An 8,947-nucleotide genomic window follows, 5' to 3' on the forward strand; every position below is an offset into this window, starting at 1 on the left:
AGCACTATCTCTACAGACCACAAAAGCCTTCAACATATATTCGACCAGATGGTGGGTCGAGCTACTCAATGACTACGAATGCAAAATTCATTATCATCCCAGTAAAGCCAAAGTAGTAGCTAATGCCCTAAGTGGGAAAGAATACTCAGGTCGTAGAGTCAAAGCATTGACTATGACCATCCATTCACATCTGTCCACACAAATTAAGGAGGCTCAGCTAGAAGCCTTGAAGCCTGAAAATGTGGCGGGTGAATCCCTTAGAGGGATGGATAAGAACTTAGAAGTCAAGGGTGGCGGAGCCTTGTACCTCATGGATTAGATCTGGACACCGAAGCTCGGTGGTTTCAGAGACGTGGTCATGACCGAAGCACACAATACTGGAAATTTTGTCCACCCAGGTTCAGATAAGATGTATCTAGATCTCAAAACGTTATACTGGTGGCGTAACATGAAAGCAGAGATTGCTACCTTCGTGAGTAAGTGTCTTACTTGTGCCAAGATTAATGTCGAATACCAGAAACCCTCAGGTTTACTACAACAACCGTAGATACTTGAGTGGAAGTGGGAGCGGATAACAATGGACTTCATAACCAAATTGCCCAAGACAACGGGTGGTCTCGATACCATTTGGGTAATCGTAGACAGGTTAACCAAGTCCGCACACTTCCTACCTATCAAAGAAACTGAGAAGATGGAAAAGCTAAAAAGAACCTACATTAGGGAGATTGTATGACTGCATGATGTTCCCAAATCAATTATCTCTGATAGAGACAGTAGATTCACTTCAAGATTTTGGCAGTCGCTATAAAGTTCCCTAGGAACTAGGCTGGACATGAGCACAACCTACGATCCGCAAACAGACGGACAAAGTGAGAGGACTATTCAAACTCTTGAAGATATGTTGCGATCCTGTGTGATTGACTTTGGAAAGGCATGGGATACTCATCTACCCCTTGTCGATTTCTCCTACAATAACAGTTATCACACAAGCATAAAGGCAACTCCATTTGATGCCCTCTATGGCCGAAAGTGCAGATCCCCTCTGTGTTGGGCTGAAGTAGGTGACTGATATTGGCATATTTAGCTATATTTTTATGTTGGATTTTTCTCATTTATTGGCTAATTAATCGCATATTATGGACAAAAGGTACTTAATAATGTTTGAATTATATTTTCAGTCCAGAAGTCGTGCTCGGAAGCAAAAGGAAGCAGGAGTCACGATCGAAAGCTCGGGAATGGAAGAAAGAAGAAAAAGGCTTAATTCTGAAGCTACTCGGCGAGTAGGGTCGTCTACTCGACGAGTAGACATGAAGGTTCGCGAAGAAATACAAGAAGTCCTTGCCGCATACGGATTCAACAAAGGGACTCATCGAGTCAGTTGTCTACTCGACGAGTAGCCCCTGTTTTGAGAAAACTATAAATAGACTTCACAAACCCGAATTGAGGACTCTCTGGCTTTTTGGAGAACTTACTTGGCGACTAAGGAACTTGCTGGAGACTAGAAGAATGTTTGAAGAACCCTAATCCTTCATTCTTAAAAGATTAAGGCACTTTAGGTTTAATTTTCCACTTTACCTTTGAATAGAATTATGTTAGTTTTATTTGAATTCGTTTTTAAGCTTTCATACACTGAATCATGAACTAATTTCGTTAGTTTCTGTTTGGGGAAGACAATTTTGCTCCTATGGTTTAATTTACTCTTTTGATTAATTGTTAGTTGGTGATATTGTCAAATTAAGCTTGTTAAACACCCTTATGCATTAACCATAACAATTTTCTGTTAATTGCTAGGTGATTAAGCTGCTTGAACATCTCTTAATTGCTTATCTCATATAATTTATGTGAACACAACTATATGCCTAGGAATAATGAACATGAAACTAGGATTAATTAGAGAATGGGTAAATTAATGTGTGAGCTTGTATGATACACCATCAACAAGAGGTTAATTGAATCACCAGTTTTAATTAGCTAGCTACAAGTCTTATTTAACCCGAATAATTAACCTAGGAAATCTATTAGTTTAATCAACTGGCCATTGCTTGAATTGGTATGTTTTCTAAGGATTAGTAATAGCGAATGCGAATCTTATCACCAGAGTCGGTAACCAATAACAATTAATCTATTATATTATCATAAAAAATAACCATAGGAGTAAATAAGTTGAACCTAAACAGAAACCCTTTTTGATCATTGAATTTAGTGTGTTTTTACGTGTTTTCAGCTTTTAATTGAGTAGTTAAGTTTTAGTTAAGTTTCTAGTCTTGCAAAACTAGAGAAACCCCTATTTGCTATTACTTGTTTTTAGTTAATTCTAGTTTTTAGTTTTAATTTTCCGTTCCCTGAGTTCGATACCCTATTTATTTAACTACACAACAATTGATAGGTCCACTGCCTTTGTGTGTCAATTTTATAATTAAAAGTAGGATTAAAACTAGTTGAGTTTACACACATCAAGTTTTTGGCGCCGTTGCCGGGGAACGGTTCAAAAATTAGCACTAATTTCTAGGTTTATCGATCCTTTGTGTGAGATTTATCTTGCACAAAGTTATTTTTAGTTGTTACATGACCCGAGGATCCAATACGTCTTTGGTTCCTCCACTTGAAGACCTGGAGTCCGCTCTAAAGAAGAACAAAGGAAAAGCCGTTGGAGAATCCGCTTCTTCAAAGAACTCACCTTTGAAGAATCTCAAATCCGTTTTTAGTAAGAAAAAGAGCAGCAAATCAGGAGCATCCAACACCTCTTCCTTGGCAAACGAAGACCCAATCAAGGAAGACATCGTGAACGAGTCCGAAAGGGAAGAAAGCGAATTTGAATAAGGTAGCGATCTAGAAGGTGACTTTGACAACACCATGGGGAACATCGATGAAGTTCCCATGGGAGAATGGAAGAAGAGGATACGAGATGATACCAGCCCGGGACTTGTGCAACCCGCAATTCCCGCGACTGCCACTTTTGAGTTTAAGGGTCACATACTTGCTCAACTCAAGGAGATCCCCTTCTACGGAAAAGACCACGAAGATGCCTATAAACACTTAGATGAAGTCAATGATGTAGCTGATTATTTTAATGTTCCAAATGTGCCTCGCGAAACCCAGCTGCTTCGTATGCTTCCAGTTACATTCAAAGGTGCTGCAAAGGATTGGCTCAAGTCACTCCCTCCCAGATCCATCACTACATGGGCTAAGATGAAGGAAGAATTTATTGACAAGTTTTGCCCACCTTCGAAAATAGCCAAGTTGAAGAAAGCTATTGCCAACTTTGAACAACAAGCTGGAGAGTCCCTTTATGAGGCATGGGAGAGATACAAAAGTCTACTAAGGAATTGCCCACATCATGATCTTAATAGCCAACAAGAAGTCTCCATTTTCTATGATGGAATCAATGTAACAACTAGGCAGATCCTTGACTCGCAAGGACCCCTCACAAAGAAGGCACCCCCGGTGATCAAAGAACTAATTGAAGAATTCTCTAAGCATTCTAGAGAATACCACAATCCAAGGAATGATATGACCAAGGGATCGGCTTATGCAGCTTCTGAAGATTTGTCGGCAGTTATGGCAATGTTGAAAACCATGGATAGGAGGATGGATAAAATGGATCAAACAATCCATGCTATTCGGGTAGGATGTGAGAATTCCAATGGGCCTCATCTAACTAGAGATTGTGATTTGGACGAGAACGGGAATAAGAAAGTGCAAGTATGCTATTCTAGTGGTGATAGATTTGATGACGATTGGCGAAAACCTAAGAAGGAATGGCTTCCTTATGATAAGTACAAGAAAGCGAGGGAGGAGAAATATAGACAAAAGGCAAGGGGTTCTTACCAAAAGGAGGAGCCGGTACAAGAAAAGAAACCAAATCTAGAAGAAATGCTCATTAAATTTGTAGCTGCATCCGAGAAAAGACACAATGACCACGATGCTGAAATACAAGATACAAGAACAATATTAAGGAATCAGCAAGCATCTATTCACAACATTGAGAAGCAGCTGGGGCAACTTGCCCAACAAATGAATCAAAGAGCACCGGGAGAACTTCCTAGTAACACAGAAAACAATCCGAAAGGCGCACATATAAATATTGTGACAACTAGGAGTGGAAAGATAATTACTCCTCTGACCCCTATTCAGAACGAAGACCCGAAGCTGGTACAAGAGAAGGAGGCAGAAGGGCAGAACCAAAATCAGACCCAACTGAACACAGACTCTACTCGCCGAGTCCAGGATGGACTCGACGAGTCCGTCACTTGATCAGAAAATTAAGCCTCATGTTAAGCCATATCAGCCTCCACTGCCATATCCAGCCCGAGCTAGACAAGAAAAGAATGAAGAAGACTACCAGAAGTTTCTAGAACACATAAAGCCACTTCAAATTAATTTACCATTCATAGAAGCAGTTGCTCAAATGCCAAAATACGCCAAATTTCTCAAGGATCTTCTAACTAATAGAAGGAAGATGGAAGAAGTGAAGAAGGTGGTCCTAAACGAGAACTGTTCAGCTGCTATGTTGAACAAACTTCCTAAAAAGAAAGGGGATCCAGGAAGTTTAACATTGCCCTGCCAATTTGGAAACTTAGCTACCATTTATGCATTAGCTGATTCAAGGGAAAGTGTAAATCTCATGCCTTACTCGTTTTTCAAAAAGTTAGATCTTCCCGAGCCAAGACCCATTCGTATGGCAATACACCTAGCAAACAAGACGGTTACATTTCCTAGGGGAATTTGTGAAGATCTTTTAGTGAAGGTGGACAAGTTCGTGTTCCCCGCGGACTTTATAGTTTTAGACATGGAAGCGGATCCCCAAGTCCCGATCATATTAGGAAGACCTTTGCTTAATACAACAAGTGCTATCATCGACATGCGAGATTCTAAACTTACCCTTCGGGTAGGAGACGAATCAGTCACTTTCGGAGTTGATCAAGCCATGAAGCATGAAAGGAGTAGCGATGACACGGCATTTTCGATTGACATGTTGGAAGAATTGTTGGAAGATTGGAATGAAGAAAAACCAGGCAAGTCCACCGTCACATTTGAAGAAGAGTTTGATGCTGAAAGGGACCTGCTGGAATTAGAAAGACTGCACGAGGAAGCTGAGTATAACGATCTGATCGGAAGTGCAGAAAGCTTGACTCGCCGAGTAGCCTCGACCGACTCGGCGAGTCCATTCGAAAAACCCCGAACAGTCGCGAATATTACACCAGACTCGATGAGTCCCCTTACTGGAATCAACGTGTTCAGCATTCAGAACACAAAAACTGAGCTCAAGGCACTACCATATCACTTGGAGTATGCATTTCTTGAAGATGGCCAGCAAAAACCTGTAATTATAGCTGCTGATTTGGCCGAACATGAGAAGGAGAGCCTTGTGGGTGTACTAAAGAAGAGGAAAGGTGCTATAGCATGGAAGATAACCGACATAAAGGGAATTAGTCCGGCCTATTGTTCCCACAAAATCAACTTAGAAGATGGATCAAAAGCTGAAGTACAACGCCAAAGAAGACTCAACCCGAACATGCAAGAAGTTGTGAAAAAGGAGGTCGTAAAATTACTAGATGCCGGAATCATCTATTCAATCTCCGATAGCCCATTGGTGAGTCCGGTCCAAGTGGTTCCGAATAAAGGAGGTATGACGGTAGTGGCTAATGAAAACAACGAATTAATTCCAACAAGGACGGTAACCGGGTGGCGAGTTTGCATCGACTATAGGAAGCTAAATGAGGCCACATGCGAGGATCACTTTCCATTGCCTTTTATCGATCAAATGCTTGAGAGGCTTTCCGGTCATCTTTATTATTGTTTTCTCGATGGGTTTTCGGGGTACTTCCAAATTCCAATCGACCCACAAGACCAAGAGAAGACCACTTTTACATGCCCGAGTGGAACATTTGCATATAGACGCATGCCTTTTGGGTTATGCAATGCACCAACTACTTTCCAAAGGTGCATGATGGCTATCTTTCATGATATGATCGAAAAGTTTATGGAGGTTTTTATGGATGACTTCTCGGTTTTTGGGTCCTCTTTTGAAGATTGCTTGTCCAACTTGGATCTAATGCTAGCAAGATGTGAGAAGACCAACCTTGTTCTCAATTGGGAGAAGTGTCATTTTATGGTGAAGGAAGGCATTGTGTTGGGTCACAAGATCTCTAAGAAGGGGATAGAGGTGGATAGAGCAAAGGTTGATACGATAGCCAATTTACCACATCCAACAAATGTTAAGGGAGTAAGAAGCTTTCTAGGCCATGCGGGATTTTATCGCCGATTTATTAAAGATTTTTCAAAGATTTATAGGCCCTTGACTCAATTACTCTTGAAGGACGCCCCATTTGATTTTTCCAAGGAATGTCATGAGGCATTTCATTTGCTAAAGGAAAAATTAACCACTACTCCTATCATGATAGCACCAAATTGGAATTTTCCTTTCGAGCTAATGTGTGATGCTAGTGATTATGCTGTGGGTGCTGTTTTAGGGCAAAGGGTTGATAAACATTTTCAACCAATCTACTACGCAAGCAAGACATTGAATCCTACCCAAGAGAACTACACTACTACCGAGAAGTAGCTGTTAGCAGTGGTATACACTTTTGACAAGTTCAGGCCATACTTAGTTTTATCCAAGACAATCGTTTTTACCGATCACTCCGCGTTGAAGTATCTATTTGCCAAACAAGATGCGAAGCCTAGATTGATACGTTGGGTTCTACTTCTACAAGAGTTTGATATCGAAATACGCGATAAAAAGGGGATGGAAAACGTAGATGCCGATCACTTATCAAGACTAGAGAACCCACTTTTGGAGAAGTTAGAAGAAGATAAAATTGGGGATGATTTTCCCGATGAGTATATCTTGGTAGTAGCGGGAGAAGTGCCATGGTTTGCGGATATAGCAAATTATTTAGCAACCAAATACATCCCAAAAGATTTGACTCGCCAACAAAAGAATAAATTCTTTTCGGAAATTAAATACTACTTTTGGGAAGAGCCATACCTTTTCTGAAGCTGCGCGGATGGAATGATACGAAGATGTGTATTCGGGAAGGAAAGTCAAGAAATTCTGACACACTGCCATAGTGGACCCGCCGGAGGACATCATGGAGCACATTACACCGCGAATAAAATTTTTGATATTGGATTCTATTAGCCTACAATTTTTAAGGATGCTGCTCAATATGTCAAGGAATGTGACTCATGCCAAAGAGCGGGGAATATATCATCCCGAAATGAAATGCCCCAACATAGCATCCAAGTGTGTGAAATATTTGATGTGTGGGGGATTGACTTCATGGGACCCTTTCCCATGTCTAAAGGAAATAAATATATCTTGGTGGCAGTTGATTACATGTCTAAATGGGCGGAGGCACAAACATTACCCACTAATGATGCTCGGGTGGTGGTATGATTTTTAAAGAAATTATTCTCAAGATTTAGAGTTCCTAAAGCTCTCATTAGTGACCGGGGCTCTCATTTTGCAAATGATCAATTGGCCAAAGTATTAAAGAGATATGGGGTGCAACATCGGTTCTCAACATCATATCATCCACAAACAAGTGGCCAAATCGAAGTAACAAATAGGGCATTAAAAAGAATTTTAGAGAGATAGGTTGGAGGTAATCGGAAGGAATGGTCGGATAAGCTTGATGATGCACTATGGGCTTTCCGAACAGCTTTTAAGACACCTATTGGTACTACACCATATAGGCTAGTCTATGGAAAAAATTGTCACTTACTGGTTGAAATAGAGCACAAGGCTTATTGGGCATTAAAGGTGTGCAATTTTGATTTGGCTGAACTTAGAACTAACCAGTTAATGCAAATGAATGCCTTGGAAGAGCTTAGGAATGAAGCTTACACTAGTTCCTTAATTTACAAAGAAAAGACCAAGAGTTGGCATGATAGGAGATTGAAAGGTAATAAAGACTTTAAAGATGGACAAAAGGTGTTACTCTTCAATTCAAGGCTCAAACTAATTTCGAGCAAGCTTAAGACACGATGGTATGGTTCATTTATAGTAAATAAATTTTTTCCACATAGAGCTATTGAGCTAATATCAAGAGATGAAACTTCTTTCAAGGTCAATGGTCATAGGGTGAAAATATATGAAGAAGGAATTCCGAGAAATGAAGAACTTGAAGAAGGGATGCTGATGGAAGGGATTACAGAAACGTAAGCGGGAAAGAGTCCAACTAATGACTCCTTAAAAAGAAGCGCTTCCGAGAGGCAACCCGCGTTTAGAGTTTGCTTTCTTTTTCTTCTCTTTTTCGTTTTTTATTTTCATTTGGCTTAGGATTTGTTTTTATCAATCTTCTTCTATGTTTAAAATGATTGCTTCAGGGCAAGCAATGCTCAAGTGTGGGGTGGCATACATCTTATTTTGCAAACTAAAATTTTTCACAGAATAAAAAACTCGACGAGTCTTTAAGTTTACTCGGTGAGTCCATTTCAGAAAACCCGAAAAATCGTTGAATCAGGCATCTACTCGCCGAGTAGGTCCGCCTACTCGACGAGTCCATATATTACCCAAAAAAAGAATTTTATTTTACATTCTGTAAATGAGGGGTTTTTACCCTAAATTTCAAACACTTTCAGCCATTCATACGAGCCGCCACCCCCATACTCGACGTGCACTCTCTCAAGCCTTCATCTTGAATCTTCTTTTCTTTTGCGAATTCAACCAAAAAGATAACAACTTTAGCTCTTAATCCTTTACAAGTTTCGATCTTTGGTGAAATATCACCCTTAATTTCTGGAAAAACCCGATTTTGGGAAGACTTGGATTTTAGGGTTTTGATTTTTGACAAATTAGGACGTTTTAGACGTAATTTTTTACAATCATATGCTCGTGGAACATTCCGAAGCAAACCCCTGCAATAATTTACGGATTTGGCTCGTTAATTTTATCAGAACAAATTTTGGACTCGAGCAGTTTGACCTACTCGCCGAGTAG

The 8,947-nt window shown here is 40.2% G+C and overlaps 1 non-coding gene across 1 annotated transcript; it reads right to left on the bottom strand.

The window, feature by feature from the left end:
• Nucleotides 1-3,237: 3,237 nt before the first annotated feature.
• On the bottom strand, nt 3,238-3,344 carry LOC145151666 (small nucleolar RNA R71). The gene has a single exon (XR_013732228.1). It is a non-coding gene; the product is annotated as a small nucleolar RNA R71 (small nucleolar RNA).
• Between the last annotated feature and the right edge of the window lie 5,603 nt (nt 3,345-8,947).

The sequence above is a fragment of the Lactuca virosa genome, chromosome 1, assembly GCF_052849685.1.
Source record: "Lactuca virosa cultivar CGN04683 chromosome 1, Lactuca_virosa_CGN04683_v6, whole genome shotgun sequence".
Classification (NCBI taxonomy): Eukaryota; Viridiplantae; Streptophyta; class Magnoliopsida; order Asterales; family Asteraceae; genus Lactuca; species Lactuca virosa.